Consider the following 21,748-nt stretch of genomic DNA (forward strand, 5'->3'; position numbering starts at 1 on the left):
ATTTATGCAGTGGGTCTGTGATATTCTATGACCATACAATGCATCTATGAAGTGCAAATGTTTATGCATATGGTGCCTGTTTTACAGTATATTCCCATTCAATTGTGACATACGACATGCTATTATTTGCAATCTATACTGTTTTGCACATGTGACGATATCGCTTTATTATTATAAATATCATTTTTCTCATGGCAATAATAATGCAACAATGTAAATAAGTATTTTTATTCGGCACGCAAGAATCAGGGCTGTCTCCTCGCACAATGCAGAATTCACCTTTTTTCCAAATCCATGTTTTCCCCATCCAAAACCATCATTTTTGAGTAGTATTTCCTCCATGTTGTAAAGCTTCGTCCTCACTGTGGCCTCTATCTGGCAGCATCGAGCGTCTGTCAAGGCGCAGGCTGCACGTGTGTCATAATGACTCTGGGCCAAATTTAAAAGCCCCCTGCGACACTTTTACGCCGCCGTTGCGTCTTTTTTGTGACGCAGCGGCGGCGTAAACCATTCGCCACGTTGCGACTTATTTACAACGTGACGCATCTAGGCTGATGCGTCACGTTGTAAAGCACTGCGCCACTTGAAACCTGCGTCAGGATTCATGTGGGCGTTCCGTTGCAGTGTGGGCGTTACATCAGAGGAAAACCTCGGAAAAGTGACGCAGTGAAATCTACAAGATTTCACTCAGTCACTTTTCCGACACTGCTGCGTCAAAACCTGGCGCCTGCTTGAAGCAGGCGTAAGGCGTGACCCAGCATGTTGGAGATAGGCCGGGTTGGAACAGTGCTGGAGTTGCGTCGCGCCCGCGACACGACTCTCGCACTGAGCCAACCTTACGCCGGCAGTTACATCCCGCATCTGCCTATCCGCATGCCATGGCGCTCCGCATTGTAAATGCGGCGCATCCATGGTGGCGCACGGGTAGTTTTGCATGACCCATCTTTCTTAGTGCATCCCTGCCGATTTGCAGGGATGCGCCAGAAGTTGTAAATCTGCTCCTTGGTACTTAAGGCATTTCCCTTTCAGTGCTCCATTTACGATGCAGTGAACGGATGCACTTCATCTTGAGGTATTTGAGACTTATTTTAACCCATTTTTAATTCACAACGATGAAAACTTTGGGCATAGGGGTAATCAATGTTTGTCCATCTGTTCCTTTAGAAGCTTGACACTTTGGAGATCTTTTGTATTTTTACTACTACGGGATGATGTCCGCTCTATTTCACGAGGTAACGAGTCACACTTTCATAGTTAGGCTATTTGAACAGTTTAAATTTTCATACTGGTGTTAAGAATGGTGGTATACCTTTGGTCCCCTGTTTGTTTTTTACGCTTCACAGTAATTTGGAACCCGCAGATTTACTTTGGCCCTTGTGTTTGAAAGGAACGTAATTGAAATTAACCCAATGAGAAGTAAGTCCATAACAATTCTGTGAATGCTTTGCGTACGCCAACAATACTCAGTATTATCCCCTTTTTTTAAATAACTGATGGCGTTCAACCCTCTTTTTTAGGTTGCCATCTGTCCGTTCTCTGACCCAGGAGTCCACGGGCCCACTATTATTACTTCAACCACCCAGCCAATGGTGGTTCACGGTAATTTAGTTTTCCCCTTTTATACCTAATGCTTACATTATAAATTAATATACATTCTAAGTAATTTCCTATTGTTAAATTCTCAGGTGCCCCTTTACAGTCCTGAGGAAGACCCCCTTGTAAGGATCAAGGTCACCTACGTATGGCTGGGGTCGAAACGTCGACATTTTGTTGTTTCTATGCCAGTGTGGGCAACAGTGCTTTTTCACTGTGCTTATTTAGCGACATAATGGCTGCCATTCTGTTCGTATATAACTGTCATGTTGGACAAACCTTTTCTTTATAAATATTATTATTGCTATATATATTGTCACTCCCTTTCCTCTCCCATTTAACCCTCACTTTACACACAAGTCTTCCCTTACTCACTTCTACACATTTGGGGCACTTTTGTGTGCATATGTTGCAGATGTTTGCTGGATTTTGAACATTCAGATTGATGTTCAATATGAATAAACAATATTGAACAGAAGTTCATAGCATAAGTAATTTAATGGATGCTGTTGCATAAATATATATATATTTTTTTTATTTATTTATGATTTTGTCATACATAATAATAGTACAGCGTATCAAACATGTAGTAAGCATCAATTGTCTCATAGTGGTCTCTCGTAGACATCATCGTAAAGGCAATACATCGAATAGTTGCACTTTGTACAGCATACATTCATTCCTGTAACAGAGAAATATAGACGGTGTTACCATAACATATTTGGAGTTCCAGAGGCAGATGACTATTGTTATGCAGTGTTATCGCAGGCAAACCCCCCAACGGGCACAGTCCGTCCCTTTCCAGGCACAACTAATATTAACCCTGTACATGCGTCATGACGACAAGAAACCCAATATAAATTATCACAAAGCAATCACCCAGGATCACGGGGAATAGAGTCTGTCTCACCCGAGTTTTGTGAATGAAGATACCGCTGCAATGGGCCCCATATATCCTTTGGCTTGGAGGTTCTCGGGAGTGTCTCAGCATATGTAGTCGTTTGCTCCTGACAGTACATCAAGTCTGTTAGCCAAACCTTAAATTTCGGGGCACGACCCCTTCCCCATCTGCAAGCTACCCTGTGTTTGGCCAATAGTAATGAGAGGGCAAGGAATTTCCGGAATGATTTGGGTACCTGCGCTATATTTCCCAAAAGCGCCACCAAGGGATCCCTCACCAGTATGCTGTCTGTCATTGTCTCGAGTGACCCGAAGACCCGCTCCCAAAACTCTTGCACCCCAGGACATTCCCATGCCAGATGCAAGAAACCTACCCCAGGCCTCCTGCACCTCTCGCACCTATCGTTATCCGCTAGATTAAGCCTGTATTTTTTGACAGGCGTGTAATAGAGACGCTGCAGAAATTTATATTGGGTAACCCGCAGTCTACAACTGGCAGAGATTCGTCCGGTTTGGATACAACAATATCGCCATTGTTCATCCGTTATCTCTTGTCTCAACTTTTCCCCCCCACTGTGTATGGGCCGAGCTAGTGACTTCCACTTGTTGTGTGCGTATGCAACGGTGTAGACCCGACACCAGGTGTTTTCCGTCCGTGGAACCCAGCAATTGGTGTTATGGGGTGAGATTTGGAGGTTCCTGTGGGAAGTCCGGGACCACCGACCGTATCCCCTGTCTCAGGCGTACGTACAAGAACACATCCAGAGGTGTAGGCTGTATCCCCTGGAAGACATGATCCATGGAGCGGAATAATCCTTCATGGAAGAGATCTCCCCATGAATCCTTTTTCTTGTAGTAGCGATATACTGGGGTGATAAGATAGTGGGAGTCTAGAGGAGTATAGGAAGGGCGAAGCAACGAGCTTGTTTATCCGGTGCCATGCATAAACTGTGTCAGTGAACGTGGTGGGTGGTGTCGCCCGGGTACGAGTAGGGCTGTGTATCATGCCATTCAATGGTATAGGGTCTGCAAGCCAATCCTTCACTGCCACCTGCAGCATATTTCTAGCGGGGTATATCCAATAATAGGCACAGTGCGCCTGCGCGCTCAGAAAATAGACCCCAAAATCTGGGATGTCAAAGCCACCTTGATCGTATGGCTTCGTGAGTGTAGACCATTTGAGTCGTGGCTGTTTACCTCCCCAGAGCAATCTGAGTAATTCCGCACGTAGTGTCTTAAAAAAACATAAGACCGAGGGTGATAAGGTATATTTAGAAATAAGTAGAGGAACTGCAGCAGTATGATCATTTTTATGTGGGATGCTCGACCTGCAAATGAGAGAGGTAGAGATATCCAGCGTGTAACATTACTAGACAGACGCGTAATAGCTGTGCCATAATTGAGCCGTATCGAATCCTCTCTGTCCCTAGCCACCTGTATACCAAGATATCGGATATCCGTGTGACACCACTCCAATGGAAAGTCAAGCTGAAACTGAGGGACCGCCGGCGTGAGAGGGAAGACCTGAGATTTGCCCCAATTAATATTGATGCCAGACAATCTGCCAAACACAATGAATTCCCGTAATAGGCGATTCATGTTCTGCTGGGGTCCTTAATGTATAATGTCATGTTATCCGCATACAGCGAAATCAGGAGCTGCCGCGGACAGCAGCGGAAAGCCTTATCTTGGTGTCATTGGCGGAGCCTGGAGGCCAGCGGCTCAATCGCTATGGTGAATAGGAGTGGGGACAGCGGGTATCCCTGCCGGGTGCCCCTCGAGATGGAGAACGGAGGAGAGGAATGGCCATTTATCAATATCTTGGCAGTGGGTTGATGGTACAATAATCTGATCCAAATATATAAAGGAGCGGAAAGCCCATACGCTGCAACACTCCGAAAAGATAGTCCCACTCCACAGAGTCGAACGCCTTGGTGGCGTCCTGGAATACCGCAGCAAGTGGGAACTCGGGTGCCACCGTCTGAATCAACAAGAATAGAGTGCGTAGATTATGGGTAGTAGCTCTACCCAGAACAAACCCTGATTGGTCAGGGAGTATGAGTTTGTCCATCAGAAGAGTCAGGCGATTGGCCAGCACTTTAGCCAATATCTTGGTGTCGCAATTTATCAATGACAGGGGCCAGTAGGAGTCGCATGATCTAGGGGGTATTCCTGGCTTAAGAAGAGACGTGACCATCGCTTCTCTCATCGAGGGGGGGAGTATCCCAACTTCAAGGGATTCCTCATACACCTCTCTAAGCACCGGTGCCATGATATCAATATATTGTTTATAAAATTCGGCAGGGAGCCCGTCTGATCCCCTTGCTTTCCCATTCTTCAATTGCGTTATTGCTTCCCTGATTTCATCTAACTCAAAAGGGAGGCTCAGGAATCTCCTCTGCGTGTCGCTGAGCCATCCTAGTGCCACATCTCCCATGAAACCATCCCGATCCACCAGCCCCTGTCTCTGCGACGTATATAGCTGTTTGTAGTGGGTGGTGAACGTCTCAAGTATATTAAGTGAGTCACGCTGTATCTCCTTTCCAGGCCCTTCAATCTCTAATATGTGTTGTGAAACGTGGACATCTGGTCACTTAGGCCAACGCTTTGCCCGGCCGCTCCCCCTCACCGTACCGGCGGGCTACCCAGTAACACCCCTTAAATTTCACCTCCCTCAGTGCAGTGTCTGTATACTCTGATAGCTTTTCACAGAAAGCTTGCTGCACCTGGCCTGCATCCCCCCGTCCCATCCGTCCCTCCAGTTCCTTTAACTCCTGTTCCAGTTTCCTGATTGTCCTCTTTATGTCCCGAAGCGCCCCAAAGCTCTTTGAGATGCAGTACCCCCTTATGGTAACTTTAAAAGCTTCCCATATAACCTCAACGCTGTCCACTGACCCCTTATTTCTGGGAAAAAAATCTTTTATTTCATCACCTAATTCAGCTTGGAAAACTGCGTCTAACAGTGCAGTGGGTTGCACCCTCCAGTGAGGTCTAGGTTTGTCATATCCTGGTGGGGTTAGTGACACTTTAACGTGGCAGTGATCCGAAAACGTCCTGGCTGGATGTGTAACATTACAAATGGTGGATCCCAGCCCCCTTGAAAGCAGACAATAATCAATACGTGCCCATGTTCCGGTATGTGACATGAAGTGTGTTCCCTCCTGCGCCCCTGGGTGTGTGTAGCGCCAACTGTTGGTCAGGCCACCCTCCTCCAGTATTCCCTGCAATACCCCTTGTGAATTGTTGTAATGGTGCTTAGCAGCATTAGACCTATCCTGAGCTGGATTAAGGGCTACGTTAAAATCACCGGCCCAGATTATATGGGTGGATCCTACATTCAGTATTTTGCCCCATACAGTAGTAAAAAACTCAGGGGTGTCCACATTAGGTCCATAGGTCCATAGCAATTTTCTATTGTGATCAAGTCCCTTCCAAGCCGCCCCATACAATGACATGTCTTCCCTGTGGGTCCTCTATCGTGCCCGCCAGCTCAAATGGGGTCTGCTTTTTGATTAATATGGCTGTACCTCTCGCATATGTGGAGTAAGAGGAGAAAATCCTACAGCTTGGCCATTTACTGGCAAACATCACTGGGACCCTTGGGTTAAGGTGCGTCTCTTGTAGCAAAGCCACTTGTATCTGGTGTCTGTCAAGATAGGCCAAAATTTGCCTGCGTTTCCTCGGATCGCCAAGGCCCCTGACATTCCAAGATAGCACCCTCAGTATGGATTTATCGTCCAGCACCATCACAACAACCTATTGAGCCGTAACAGATGCATTGCCAGATTGTATGGCACCATATGCATGCAATGTGAGTCATTATACTGAAAAGCATACCACATGTTAGTCCTGCTGTAACAATCATCTACCCATCTCCCCACCTCCCCCTCCCACTGAACCATCCCAATTATGCCAGTTGTCCGCAACCCTCTCCCCTCCCTAGACCCCCAAAACTTAACTGCAACAAACATTGACCCTGTTCCATCCCAGAGCAGCGTTAAAGAAAAATCAAGGAGAAACATATACAGTAAAAGAAAAACAGTGGGGTACACCCGTTTGGGGAAATGCAGCTGGGTGGCCCACGGGTACCTCTCACCAGTTCAGGTATCTTGCATCGTTGAGCAAGTCTCTGAATAGGCTGCGAGGGCATTCGGCTGCCTGCCAATTTGGTGTTCCATTCACTATCAGCATCATCTTCCGGGTCGCACTTCTCAAGGGCACGATGGGTTGTTCCGTGGACGTCTGGTGCACTGCAGCCAGCACTGCATTCATGGTGCATAAGAAAAAACTACAATCAGATAGTTGCGTTCCATAACATCTGTCACTCAACGTCTGATGTTGTTGCTCGAAGCGAATCTTCCATTGGAGGCGACGTCTTCTTTTGTTTCTTAAGTTGCTTGAGGAATTCCTTGGCCTTTTGAGGTTTCGTGCAAAACGTTTGAGTCCCCTGATGCGTGATTCGGAGGCGGGTGGCATATAGTAGAGCATAGTCAATTTGGGCTTGTCTCAACTTTTGTTTGACTGCGAGAAATTTGCGACGTTCCTCTTGGACCTGTATTGTGAAATCCGAGTACATTGTGAAGGGCACCCCGTCGTAATGCAACTGTTTTTTCTCCCTGGCCACCCGCAGAGCCACATCCCTATCTCTATAATTCAGTAGGCGCACGATAATAGGCCTGGGAGCGCTACCAGGGGGAGGTCGCGGTCCAAGGGAGCAGTGAGCCCTTTCCACGATGAAGTGAGGAGACAATAATTCAGTTCCCACCACCGCTACTAGCAACTTTTCAATGTACTCCTCCATTTTGCCTGTATTGGTACTCTCCGGAATACCTAATACGCAAATATTGTTCCCTCTACTTCTTGCCTCTATGTCCTCGTTTTTGGCCGCTATGACCTTTAAGAGCTTTTCTATTTGTGCCGTTGCACCCTGCACCTGGGTTGTGACTTCCTCAACTTTCGAGATTCGGTGTTCGGCATCTTTTATGCGCGTCTCATGACCCTCAATTTTCCGCGCTATTGCATCCATTTGTGATGCCATTGTGTCCATCTTGTCCGCGGTGGTCGCAAAGCCCTGCCACACCTCTGAGAGGATCGATGCCACATCATCTCCTGGTGCTGCTTGTGATTCCGACTGTGACGCTTCAGCGTTAGCCTCCGCCTGCTGCTGCCGAGTGGATTTTTTGGCGTCGAAAGTGAGCCGCGGCTGGCGCGCATCCACCATCCCCATCGTTGCGCCTGCGTCTGTAGTAGCGGATATTTTGCGACCTGGTGTGATGGCAGTAGTAGTTTGCCGGACCGGCTGGAGATCCTGGCCTGATCCCCTTTTTAGTGCGTTAAGTAGACCTGCACCATGTGCCCCCCCCAGCTGTATGAGGCGTGGGCACAGTAGAACCTGCGACAAAATGTGTTGTTCTGTTTGCTAGGCCGCGTTCAGTAGGCGCCACTGTTGTGCTAGTGAAGGCGGCGTAGGCGAGGCACCTTCTCTGGCCTCACGTTATTGTCAAGGCGTCCACCTTTGGCCCCTTCTCCGCCTTCTGCCCTCCGATTCAGTCAGCGCTGCAGCACTTCAGCTTATGGCTTCACTGATGCGAGTTATCCAGCAGCCTTGGTCAGGCCTTAGCCCCCGAGTGTATTATTGTGCCATTCACGTTTCCACCTTAGCGGCAACACAACTACAGGGAGCCGCTTATGAGGAGCCTGCCAAGTAATGCCGCTCTTCCACCAGCCTGCTTTGCGGAGTTGCCGCAGCTCCGGGCGCTAGTACCTGCCAATTCTGTCCGAGCACGGTGTTTGCCAGCAGTTACCCGGCTTGACAACACTTTTTCCTCTGGCTAGCGGTTACATCAGGGCGTCTCTCACCAGGGGGCATTCAGTGCTCCTCGTCCGCCGCCATTACGCTGCATGGGCCTGCGCACCTTGTGGAAGCCGCGGTGGCCGCGTACTCGCCTCAGCCCAGCAGCAGCTCCAGGGTCACTCACAGCGCGATCCGGCCGCAGCCTCGCAGCATCGGTAGACATCTCAAATCACCTCAGGTATTTTCGAGACTTGCACCGAGTCCTCCGTACTTGCTGAGCTGCACGATCCCGTAGTACACGGGCAGATCACTACTCTGGAACCAGGATAATTGTCGGATTTAAGCGCCGAGCTGTGGGAGCCTTACACAATGGCGGCCATTCCGCTCGTGCGCCGCCTAGCCCCCCCCTCCCCTCTGCTGTTGCATAAATATTTGTGTTGTTTAAAATTGTCCCACTGGGACCATTTATCTTCTTTACTGTCAACCACCCAGGTCCCGGTGGCATATCTGGGTTATACCCTTTTCTTGTAACTAATATTAGTGATGGTTTTTTAGTAAATCCTCATCAAGATTAGCTGGTAAAAACAATGCAGGCTTGAATCCCAACCACTGCACACCAATGTGAGAAGCTAGCTCAGTATATGTTGCACACTTATGTAAGTGGACACCCTGCACTAATCCAAACAACCCTTATGGTGGTTTTAGTGGTCTTGGACAACCTTAGAAAGCTCTCTAAGTGGTAGCTGTGGAGAGCAGCCTACGGGCTTAGTCCAGAAGGAGTGTAAAGCAGCTTGTTTTACCAGAGTGTCATCTTAGTGATATAGATTAAGTGCATGAGAACCACACAGTATATTTATAAAAATATATATTTATTATAAGACACTCACTAACACAAACAAATATCTCCTGCCCGTAGATATACACAATGCACACAATATTTTGCAAATAAAACAGGTAATTAGCACGGATTCACAGTTGTCGCCAGGGAGAGACCAAACCATATACTAAAATAGTGGTATGCGAACCACGACTCAAGTCAAGATTAGACCCAAGGAACCACCAGAGGTAAGTACCTAGGAACCCCATGGAGGCCTTGTGCAGAGTGGGAATATGACTGTGTGCTCAATTCAAGCCAATGAGTGAGTCGCAGTTACAATATTGAAGAAGAAGGACCCTTGTCAGTTGTCCCTGAAGAAACCCCATGGAAGACAGAAGGTTGGAGAGCCACCCCACCCGTGGATACCCTAGGAACCAGGATACCTACACCAGGGAAGCTGGGTGCATAGGTGTGAAGGGGCGTGGAAGCCACTGTCAAACTCAAGGAAGGACTTCAGGTTGATGCCTCTGCTGGAGAAGGTGAGAGTGTCCGATGGAACACAAAGGTGGTTTCGGAATAAGAAATACCTATAAGCAGAGGTGACAGAGTCTATGCCACTCAGGAGTGACCAGGAGGCACAGAAGATGAATGCCCACTGATGTCGGGTGTTGCAGGAGAGCTGACGGTGACCTTGGAGCTGCAGTTGTGCGGACCAGGCAACGCTGTGGAAGATCAGGAGCCATTCACAATCTGTCCCACATCGAATGTGGCGAGTTGAGAGGTCGGTGTCTGTCGGCAGCATTAACAAGCCTTGGCAACTACATCCACTGTGGAAATCGAAAAGAGTGCACACCCACTATTGTGGTCCCCCACAATAGTGGGTGTGCTGTTAATAAGCCTACCAGTGGTCCCCGACCTCTATTGTTTCCAAGTAGCCAGGATGGCTCCGGATGGGATACTGGTTTGTTTTTGAGTATATTAAAGGGAGGGCGTATGCCTCATCCTCGCTGTACAGGAGCTCTCTACCCTCCAAGGTGTTCCCTTTGGGCCTCTAACCTTGTTTGAAGAATCTAGGGACCTACCCACAGGTAAGTCCTCAAGTACCCTAAGGAAAGGGTTGGGACATGCAGTGTTCCCTCCCAGGGGAGGGATCGTACAGTGGGGAGGATAGTCCCATGTCCTTTGTCCAGTTTCACGCCAGAGCGGGAGCCAGTGGCTCCCTGAACTGGTTTGAACTAGACTATGCAAGGAGGGCAGCAAATGTGCCCTGCAAGCAGTCTCAGTGGTGCTGGCAAGCACCCCACCCTGCCCCAAAACCCAAAACCCTGTCTGGGAGGTGGTCACACCTCTCAGTGACAGGGTATCTATTGTTCTGCCTTCCCCTGCTCCAGCTTGGCTCAGCAGCAGGAGGGCAGAAACATGTCTCTGGTCGGCAGCAGCCCTAGCTTGCTGTCTGGTTCTTGAAAACTGGTACTGGGAGCACTAAGGTCCTCCCGGAGGAGCTTTACAGTGCATGAAATCATACCTCCCACACCGTTTACTGTGTGGGAGGATGATTCCAACATGTTTGATACCAAACATGACAGGGTTTGTTACAGTCAGTTTGGAGTTAACCATCACATAATGACGCATGGCCACTCTATATATCATAATGGCTGATGCACTTACAACAGGGGAGAATGGACTTGATGGTTGTAAGGGTGTCCTGCTCATGCAGGGGCATCCTCATACTTAGAACCAAGCACCCTGACTTCAGTATTGAAAGGCGTGCTTTAGATGTGACTTAAAGGTTTTAAATGCAGTGACCTCAGATATAGGGAAACCTATATCTGTCATAAGTGGTGCTAGCACCAGCGTACACAGGCTGCAATTACAGGCCTGTTGTCACAGTTTGTGTTGTCTCCCATGGGTGGCATAATACATGCTTCAGCCCATGAGGGACCCCTGGTGTACCTATTCCCTGGGTACCTTAGTACCATATACTAGAGACGTATAAGGATACACCAGTAGTCAATTTGGTATGTACCTGATTACTTACCATAACCAATTTAGGGGAGAAAGCACAGAAACTGGCACCCTCATTAGCAGGAACCCAGTCAGACTAGTCAGAAACAGTTTAACACCAGGCACAAAGTGGGGAAACCATGAAAGGAGATCCTACTTTCATACACTTGTATAGACCAATCTCATCACTAAGCGTCGATTCCTAAATCCTTGCATAAGTACTGGCCAATAGGTTCCGTACGGCGGTGGTGAATCTGGTACATGTGGATCAAACAGACTTTATGCCATGTTGCTCAACAAAACTCAACTTATGGCGCATCCATAAAAAGATAACACAATCAGATGCAGGGGGGAGGCCCGGGCTGTGGTTTTCTTGGATACCAGCAAGGCATTTGATTTGGGGCAGTGACTCTTCTTGATCCTGCTTTTGGAAAGAAAGGGGTTCGAACATCACTACATTAGCTAGTTAAAGTTGTATCAGAGACCCTGGGCTAGTCAATAACTACCTTTACAAGGAATTCCCTATCAGGGAAGCAAGAGGCAAGGCAGCCTTCTCTCACCAGTGCTCTTCGCATTGACAGTAGAACCAATGGCTACCCTCATGAGGGTGGATGCCTAGATCTGGGATTGGACGGGAGGTTCAGGATGGGAAGAAAGAATATAATTATATGCGGACAACATTCTGCTTTATCTGACCGGCACTGAACAATCACTGGCCTGTGTCTGTAAGCTATTCCAAATCTGGGAGTTCTCGGGATTTGCAATCAATTGGGAGAAATCACTCCTGTTCCCATTGGGGAGATGAAGACAAGCAGATCCGATGCCGCAAATGTTACCATTAGAGATGGAATCCTACAGTTTAAAATATTTGGACATCTGGATAACTGGGGATGATACCTCCTACACCCAGCCCACTCTCAATCCGTTGCTTCGGAGACTGAAAGGGGAAGTAATGCACTGAGGTACATTGCCATTGTCACTGACTGTAAGGCAGGCATGTTCAAAATGATCGCCCTCCCCGACTATTGTATGTGTTGAAGAATAGCCCATATAAGCTGCTGAAGACATTCTTTAAGCAGGTGAACACCCTGGTGAGAACGCTGCTCTGGATAGTCCCATATGGCGATGCAGACCTCGCAACGTTCTAATTTGGAAGAGTATAGCACTTCCCAACGTGCAGAAATATTACAAAGCAGCGCAGGTCAGGATGGTGAACAACTGGATGTACATAGATAGAGGACCCGGTGATCCGGGTGAACAGATGGGGCATAGGAGATCACAGCTGCATGCAAGTACTATATGGAGACCGATTGAGTCGGTGGGCATACCCGGTGATGGATACTGTACTGACAGTGTGGAACAATCTACTTAGGGAGGTGAAATGGGACAAGAGACTTGCACACTGTATACCCCTCTGGGAGAGCAATTGGCTGAGAGAAGTGGCTAGCTGAAGGGCTTCCTGGGTTGGGGTGCAATAGGCATCACCATGCTAGCAGAAGTGAGGGACGCTAATGGGGCTATCCCCTTTGCTCATCTACAAATGAAATACCACATGCCGACCACACAATGGCTAAAATACAGACAGTTGAGACATGCACTAACCCGTAGCATAGATAAAGAAGAGACTCAGGAGGGCTCCCGGTTGGAGAAAAGAATATTGGACGGGCAGGTATGACATAAACTGATATCTCTGACATATGACACATTAATGCAGAACACCCAGGGACACTGACGCAGCTTACAGACAAATGGGAGCAGGCTATTGGGGTAATTGAAGATGAGGACTAGCAGGAGGATCTGTATTTTCCAACAGAAAGGGCCATTATTGCCATTTTCCGGCTAATCCAACTAAAACTGCTGCATAGGACATATTACACTAGAACATTGATTCACAGATTTGGGAATCTGGTGAACCTATGACATATGGTGGCGAAAAGGGGCATCGCCCAGACATGGTAATGCGAGTCACCCCCTTCGTTCTGGAAATGGGAAGAGGGTATAGCACACTGTAAAATTATTAAACGAGAGGTATACAACGGTTGGGACTGTGAGCATAAAGTATGAAAAGATTTGATGCACCTGGTATGCCGGAGACATAGAATAGAAGGCGGTTAGAGAAATGGACACCACGTTGGGAGTAGTTCAAGGGCCAGGAGAGAAATGATTAAGGAACGGGGGAGGGCACACAACGGGGTTTAGCACATGTTGCGACTTTGCATTAAGATTCTCATGTTGATGGGAGGCATTGTCACACAGTGGCAAGAAGGGGGAGTGGGGTAGGGAGGGTGAAAGGTATCGGAACTGTACTGTATGGATAATCTGATACTGAGTTAGTATGGTGTTCATACGCTTTATTATTCATTATAAATTAAAAGAAATATAACACTTTTTTTTAATAACACCCACCCTCCAATCCTCCCCGAAATGCGACAAACTTGCATTTCCCCTCCTTTCATCTAAATGGGACATGATGGGCCACGAGCAGGCCAACCCGCCAAAATCCCCGCTCTGATCCTTCAAACAAAACTGACTTATTTGGCCCAGTTAAAGATGTACCCTACACTACACTTCTTTTGGCTGGTAAAGACAGCTTTGATCTCAGTAGCCTATGGAAATAACTATAAACATAGCCTCAAATAGTTTGGCTAACAAATGAGAATGATTTCCTAGTGTTTAACACTTGCAATGGGTGAGGTCTTCCATCGAGCTTAGTCTACCAAAATACGCACCATAAGCAGTTATTCATATGTACTTTCCTTCAGTACAATGTCAGCAGTAGTCATACATAAGGCAAATCAAAGAAACGATAAAAGTGAATGTATCATCCATAAAATATTATGACACCATATGCAAATAGAGGAAGTTAGCAACAACATGGAAATACTTAAAGTATGTCTCTAATCGACCTGTGGAAAGTCTGTATGATCTGTAATAAACTAGGGGCAATACTGACTGTGACAAGACAAACAAACCAAAGAGACCTGGAGAACCATCTTATTCAGCAAGTATCTGAAGAGGTCGAAAAGTCCGAGACTGATTGCAAGTAAACTGGATCAGTGAAGATCATTGGTTTCCACTTGACGATAATATGGAACTTCGCAGGGCCAGAAATTTAGAAGGTGAAGAAAAGGTCTCTCAACTATTGGCGGAGTGCCAAAAAACATTTTCTAATGGTCATTGTTTCTTTGAAGTAATCCTGAGAAATATTTATCTTGGAGCCATTCCATTGCATGTGCTGGATCTTCATCATGTGTGAGAGCATCATTTTGGTATGGTGATAATTTGGAGGTCTGAATATCATTGTCCTCGGGTTAGAAACAGGGTTATTCTGTGGTTTGCCATTTGGGACTCTATATGCCCCCTCTATTTCGAAGTCCCTTTCAAATCTAATCTCATGGGCACGTGGTATCCAGGATTCCAAGAATTCAGTACATGAGTTTGCATCCCTTCTACATGTTCAGTAATGCCAAAGATCTGCAGGTTGCATCTACGATTACGGTCTTGTGATCACCTTTATCTTGTAGGTTGTCGCATTTGCATGCTTCTTCCCTGAGACAGATAAATCTTTCAAAACGCCCATTCTGTATTCTGCGTCAGTTATTCTGCCCACCAAACCATGAAGATCGCTGCTCAATGCTGGTATGTCCTGGTGCATGGCATCAGTGTTAGCCTTGGTATCTTGAGCTCGATCATGCATGGGCATAAGTCCTTGTAGTATAATGTTTGAGCTCACACTTGACTCAGTTTTGGGTTTGACCGGGAATCCTATAGAAGGGGTTCTTCCTTGGCGTGTTTTAGCATGGTTCTGAAGTCATTAGTCTCTCTCCTGTGTTTAGAGACTTTGCCCCCGTTGTCTGCCATTCTGGGAGCATGTAAGGTTGGGAGCAATGTATATGTTCCAGTAGACAGCTCTTATAAGAAGTGCACAAGACGTGGAATATAGTATAGTGCCTCGGGTAATAACAACCATATCAGCTGAAGTATGGTAGATCGGTCCGACTCACGGGAAGGGACTAGCAGTATGTATGGGTAGGCGTACCGGTAAGAAGAAAACAACAGCTTTTTGCGTGTTATCAGGTGATGTCATAGAGACAGCATAAACCATACTAAGCATTGCTCTCTGGGGTGCACCTGCTTGAAATAGGTGGGCCGCTGTGTTCCCCAGGACAGCCAGGCATACAAAGAAGTCCCCTGAAGTGAGCGCTGGTGTACATGATGTTCTTCCATGTCGTGCCGAGGGTGAGCATTTTTGCTGTAGCGGCGATGTAGGACACTGGGGCTATGGCGGCTGGTTTCCGGGCAGGCTGCCCGTGCAGTGGTCCTATTGTTGTGTGTGTGTGTCAAAATGAGGTAAGGTACCCCACGTGGAGGCGACGTTTGAGGTGGGTGTTCCGCCAAGACCCTACTGCTGGCCATGTTATCGCCGCTCCCCAACAATCACACTATTTATGGCAATGCTGATGATGGCTGCCATTTTGTTTCTGCTCACTACGGTGTGGAGATCAGAGCAATCGGGAGAAATTCTCTGAGCTTCGGGGCTATGGCGGTCTACAGGTGCATGATCATGAAGCGCTTACCTTCCCCTAGAACTTAATGTGCCTATTGTTTGGCAAGGGTGCCACAGTCCCATGATTACAAGGATCGGGTGCGGTTAGTCGGATGAAGCTCGCCCCCCTGGATCGTCTGTGTTTAATCAAAATTGGTTATTGAGGCTACCCTCTTTCCATGTTAGACCTTTACAAGTTTATCAATAACACTACCACCAGCCTAATGATGTGGGGCTGCTGCTAATCCCCTAAAGGTCCTATCCACCTCTCATGGCATAACATGTCTCCCTTTAACTGTAAATCAACAAACTCCTTACCTTTCGCACTGGCTTTCACCCTGTGAAGCCACCTACTATCCATGCCTGCACCGAACCCAATAACATATGCATTACAGATTAAAGCTGCTGGGAGAGAATCCTCCACTGCACAAGCAAGAGGAGTAGATTTCTTGTTTTCTACTTGGCCTCGAGGATATCTGTTTGTAGCATGTGCGACTATAGATACACATGTTCTGCATACTCCTGCCATCTAGTGTTGGGCCCGGATATATGAAACTTGTTGGTCTTCTAAGCAGTGCGTCACAAGATCTGTTATATCTCCTCCCTTAATCTTCAATGCACCAGGACAATAGCTTCACCTCAGATTGATATCTTCAGCTGTCTGGTGTAAATGTTCGAGTGCCAGCTCCAAGACAGACTTTTCTTCTCTGAATTTTGAGGACCAGCTCTTCAACCCCCAACCCAGCGACTTGGGAAACAACTGACGCCTCTCGGACGACATTTGAACATCACCTGAGCATTCTGCGACACATAGTGACCAAAGACTTCCTGCACTGACAACTTAGAAATTCAGGTTGTGTTTCGGAGAATGACTGTGGGGAGGGTGTGTTATGGACTAGCCCCATTCTAGTTCTGCCCTAGGTGCAATGCAATTAATCCATGGTTCAGACCAATGTAGCGTAAACAACCTTTCCTTGTTCCCCAACCACTACCAGGCCTCCTGCAAAATATGCTTCTCACTTCTCAGTTTGCTATAAGAAAACCCTCCAGTATAGAAAGGAGAGATGCTGGGTGCATCATACAAATGCATCACCAGGAATTACCAAAACTATTGGCATTTTTAGGAAGAAACATCCGTCCAATGACGAGAGAGAACAAGCAGGCTCCTTCAGTCTTCTGCTTGCACAGGGCATGGCCAGCCCAGATATAGCATCCTCAGAAGCATCCGTGGAGAAACCAGAGAAGGTAGAGCTTCCTCCCACGAAATCATTGGGGCTGAACACCAAGTCTACACCTAGATCAACAGGTCCGACTCTAGGGCTTGAGGGGTAGGCACTGACAGCTTAATCTCAGAAGGGCTCCCAGGCTGAGCATGAGCACCAGTCCCGCATCCTGTTGATAAATTATGTCAGATGGTGTATGTGAGCCCTGCAGTGGGACATGAAGTTCCAGTGGGCGCAGCATCAGGGGAATCTCTCCAACATGGTTCACATCTCAGAGGGAACTGCAAAAGGCATGCAGTGGCTACTTACGAACCGAGCTTTGGTCAAAGGCAGACTCCTCTCCCTTCCTAAACCAGATCTTACGGTAGTGACAGACGCATCAGTTCTGCAATGGGGCGGCCATCTAAGAGAGTTGGAGATCAGAGGAATCTGGTCTCCGGCAGAATCTGGACTCCACATCAACCTGCTGGAGCTCCGAGTGATCCCACTAGCATTGAAATCATTTCTTCCCTCTATCAAGGGTTAGTTAGTGCAAGTGTTCACGGACAACACCACCGCCATGTGGTACTGCAACAAGCATGGCGGGGTGGGTTTGTCAAGATGACTTGCGTCTCTGGACATAGCTGGAACAGCAGGGCATAACGCTGATGGTTCAACACGTGGCAGGTTCTCTGATCGCCTGGGACAGACAAACTCAGCTGTCAGTGCCTGGCGGATCGAAAGTGGTGTCTCCATTCAGAGGTGGCACAAGGATTCTTTCAACAATGGAGACAGCCTTGGTTCACCTCTGAAAAGAACATTCAATGTCAGCAGTATTATGCATTGGATTTTCGATGGTCGCTGTCGCTCGGAGACGCTTTTCATTGCAAGTCGAGTCAGGCCTCCTATATGCTATTATCCGTCCATACCTCTTCAGCCAGAGTTCTCAAGAAGATCAAGAATGACCCGGCCCAACTCTTTCTTGTGGCTTCAGACTGGGAATAGAGATTGTGGTATCCCGAGCTTCTTCAAATGAGCATCTATCCTCCGCTCAGACTGCCTCTTCAGGAGGATCTTCTGTCGCAGCAGCAGGGGAGGGTCCCACACCCAAACCTGTCAAAACTCCGCCTCCTTGCGTGGAGATTGAGGGTGACAGTTGATAGCTTTTTACTTTTCTCCCAAAGTCTGTAAAGTTGTCTCAGTGACCAGGCTGCCCTCCACCAAAATGGTATACGCCTGCCTTTGGCAAAACGTTGTAAAATATTATGCAGAAAAGTCTGTTGACCCTTTTTCTGCCTCTCTTTCTGATATTCTTCTCTTCATTTATGCCCCTGGTGACCAGGGCTCTAGTCTGGGCACTCTCAAGGGTTATCTTTCTACTCTGTCCGCTTTCCTACAGCTGCCTGGCCAACCCTCTTTATATAAGTTCCCTATTGTACACAGGTTTCTGAAGGGCTTCACCATTCATCATGTCTCAGTGGAATCTGAACCTGGTTCTCACTTACCTCTTGTGCCTTTGAGCCACTTTACAATTGTCCCCTCCTGTTGCTTACCATCAAGTCAGCCTTTCTAGTGGTGATAACATCTGCCTGGAGGGTGAGTGAGCTGCAGGCTTTATCATCGAAGCCTCCCTAGCTATAGTATTGCTGGCTTCGCATCACTATGAGCCTCTTTCCTACCTAAGGTGGTGACCCCATTCCTTTTGGGACAATCTGTCACCTTGCCCACTTTTTATGCTTCACCACATCCCTCTAAAGAGTAGGAGCGACTCCACTGTCTTGACCCAAACAGTGTTGTTGTTCTCCCTTGACCATACAAAAGTGTTCCGGGTGGACACCCAACACTTTGTGGGCTATTTAGGAGCTAAAAAAGGTCAGGCAGTTCCAAACAGGCATATTTTGTTCTCTGTATCAATGTCTGCTACGCCCTGGCTAAAAAGCAGCTTCCTAAAGGCTTACAAACCCATTCTACCAGATGAAAAGCTGAAACCACGGAGTTAGCTTGTGGAGTTCTAGTCCTGGACATCTGCCAGGCAGCAAGATGGGCGACCCTGCAGACTTTTTTGCCAAACAGTACTGACTAGACAGTCAGGTCTACAGGGATGGGCATTTTTTTTTATCTGTTCGGTCCTGCAGGACATTTTAATATAGCCAATTCTTCAAGATGGTATGGCTTGGGTATCTATTCAAAGATAAAGGATTGTCCAGCTAGAAGTCTCTATCAAATGAAAAAGTCACTTACCTTCGTTAACTCATTATCTGGTAGAGACAATATCTAGCAACAGATTTCTTACAGACCCTCCCATGCCTCCCCACTCTGCGGACATAATTCTAGGTCTAGAGTTGTTCTCTTTTTCAGGGCCCTAGTTTTGACACACACTAGTCAGTATGCTTCATGGCTCTGCGCTCCTGGCGTGGAAAGTCGTGGAAAATAACGGACGTCAGTGTGCCTGGGGGGCACCCATATAGGTGACTGCGACATCACATCCAGCACCAATGACGTATGGAATTGAACAAAGCTACCTGATGGCACGCATGAGTGTTTCTCACCCAAACGTTTCTGGATCTAGTCTGACGCCTGAGAATTTCAACGGTAACCTGTTCGTCTAATAATCCATTCAATATTTCACTGCCTGGTAATGTAAGGCATTTTTTTCTAATTTCCACAGAGCATTATTTTGGCATACACCTCCACCAGAAAACACCTTGCTGCTTAATTACAGAATATACACACGTCTGTTTGTTTTTTAACTTCTTTGTGGACGATTAGAAGCATATAATAACACCACATACTATGCACCTTTTTTTTATGGGATAAAAATGTGGTATTAGCAAGAATAATTGTTTCTCCTTTCAAGTCTTTACTTTAAAGAACTTTGCAGCATTTAATGTGAAATGTGGTCTTTTTGGTGGAGATGCCTACTTTACAAAGGGCGAATGAACTATAGGCTCTTTATGGTAGAAAACCCATACATGAGGCATGTAAGTGAAGGAGAAATGCTCTGCTTTTGCTGTATACAACTCATTTGGTAGCATTTGCAGTAGGACTAGGAGTCCCAACAGCAACAAGGCCAGGAGATGGGCTCCCATCTACCACACCTGTGGCCAGTGAGGCGCACATATAACGTGATGACAAGCCACGGCGCAGCATGTGCCCTGGCGAAGCCTGGGCCACGGGTGGGCCCGTCCTGTGCCAGTCAGTGCCAGGAAGAGGCAGGGCGGAACCACCACTCTTGGTCCTCCCTCTGATTGTTTGCTCTCATTGTTGCTTTGGTGGATGCCTGTCCCTGGGACAGTTGTGAGTCCTACCACATGACCTGGATTCCCTCATGACATGACCAGAACTCTCCAATGTAGTGAGCCCGGCTAGAGGTTTGTTTGGACATCTTTGGACTTGTGACTGTCTTTGCCCGTCTTTTTCGGCTGGGACGTGTCACATTTTAGAAGACGGTTGTGTACAATATATTGGCTGCTATTTACCCACCTCACAGTTTTAAGGCTGTTTGATTTCTATTTGTGCTCTCAGTTGCTTACATTGACTTACTGGACCCAAGGGGGGTACGCATATTTTGTTTATATCACGCCTTATAGGTTCTTTTTTTGTTTAGCTCTGTCTTATTTTGTAGGGAAGGTTACTTTTGGTACAGCTGGGGAGCTAGCTTTGACAAAAAACATCTGTTCTTTTCAAACATAGGGAAAAAGAAGACAACTCTGCCCACTCCAAGGACTCCTCAGGATACCCCCGTAGGTCGACTATGCAGGGGATCCTGACTCGTGCCGTGAGCGCGGTGTCTCAAGAAATAAAGCTAATTGAAAGAAGACTATCCCTATCCAGGGATGGCCCTGTCCCTCCCCCCTTCAGTTATTACTAGTGTTCATTTGGACCCTACTACCCCTAAGGGGTCCTTTATTTTCCCACCAGCATGTGTCCAGGGGTATTACCGGTATTACGTGGAGGGGGTGATATTGTTGGGGGTCTGGAGGGGGAAGTATTACAGCCCAGCCCTGCAGTTAGCCCAAGGAACAAGCGTAAGGGGCAAGTGGAAGCAGTCAAGAAGAACATCTCTGTAGCAAATGCGGGAGTACAGACAGATCCTACCGGACGCACCCAAATTAGACTCCCTTCGTAGACATCTTGACTGAAAGCGTTGTTTACTAGGGCTTTTTATGGATTGATGACCTGTAAGGGAAAGGTGGAAAGTCTCACTTGTTAGTTGGGGGACTCCATGTTCATCCTTGACTAATACAGTTAACTCCGTTGAGTCCTCTGGGGAGAGGGTGGGCACGACTGGCATGACTGACCTTGCTCACTGTGCCAGCCTGGTTAAATTGGACCCGCCCCCCAGCTACAGCTCCTTACATTGACGTTATGGCAAATGTCCCATGTTATAAAGTTTTTACAAGAGAGTTATCCACAATTGAAAAACAAAGTCGTACACTGGCTCTCTTTGAAGACCAAGGTTGACTATTTTTGCACTAGAGATATCATCATGGTGCGGAGAGTGGGTTGGTGGCTGGGACACTCCCCTAAATTTTTTGCAGGGGAATGTGTGGTAATGATTTTTTCTAACAAATAGCGGGCAGATGTAACCTTGTATCAATTCCTGTAAGGGACCATGCAACGGTAAACATTTTTTGCTCCCCCTGGGCTATTTTTATATGATTTTGCTATATTTATTTCCCAGGCCATTCTCTCTCTGCATGTTAGAGCCAAGGGAGGCCTTGTCACCTTTATCAGAGTTAGCCTCAAATGCAAAATGGAGACAGTTGACTCACTGATTCACTCCATTTTAGGCATGCTTCTGACTTTTTCCAATCAACTGAGGGTTTTTGTTGTCAATGTCTATCATTCAGCTCGGGAGAAGCAGGATGTTGTATGATAGCTTAGCTCCT

General features: G+C 47.2%; 1 protein-coding gene and 1 long non-coding RNA gene across 12 annotated transcripts in view; both read left to right on the forward strand.

Annotated features, from left to right (window-relative positions):
- Nucleotides 1-21,748, forward strand: part of LOC146775776 (butyrophilin subfamily 2 member A1-like) — a 506,274-nt gene that overhangs the window by 454,362 nt on the left and 30,164 nt on the right. The gene's annotated exons all lie outside the window — the stretch shown is intronic.
- LOC146775777 (uncharacterized) lies at nucleotides 1,366-1,829 on the forward strand. The gene is made up of 3 exons (XR_014971987.1): nucleotides 1,366-1,416; nucleotides 1,518-1,599; nucleotides 1,686-1,829. It is a non-coding gene; the product is annotated as an uncharacterized LOC146775777 (long non-coding RNA).

Source organism: Triturus cristatus, chromosome 12 (genome assembly GCF_964204655.1).
Source record: "Triturus cristatus chromosome 12, aTriCri1.1, whole genome shotgun sequence".
Classification (NCBI taxonomy): domain Eukaryota; kingdom Metazoa; phylum Chordata; class Amphibia; order Caudata; family Salamandridae; genus Triturus; species Triturus cristatus.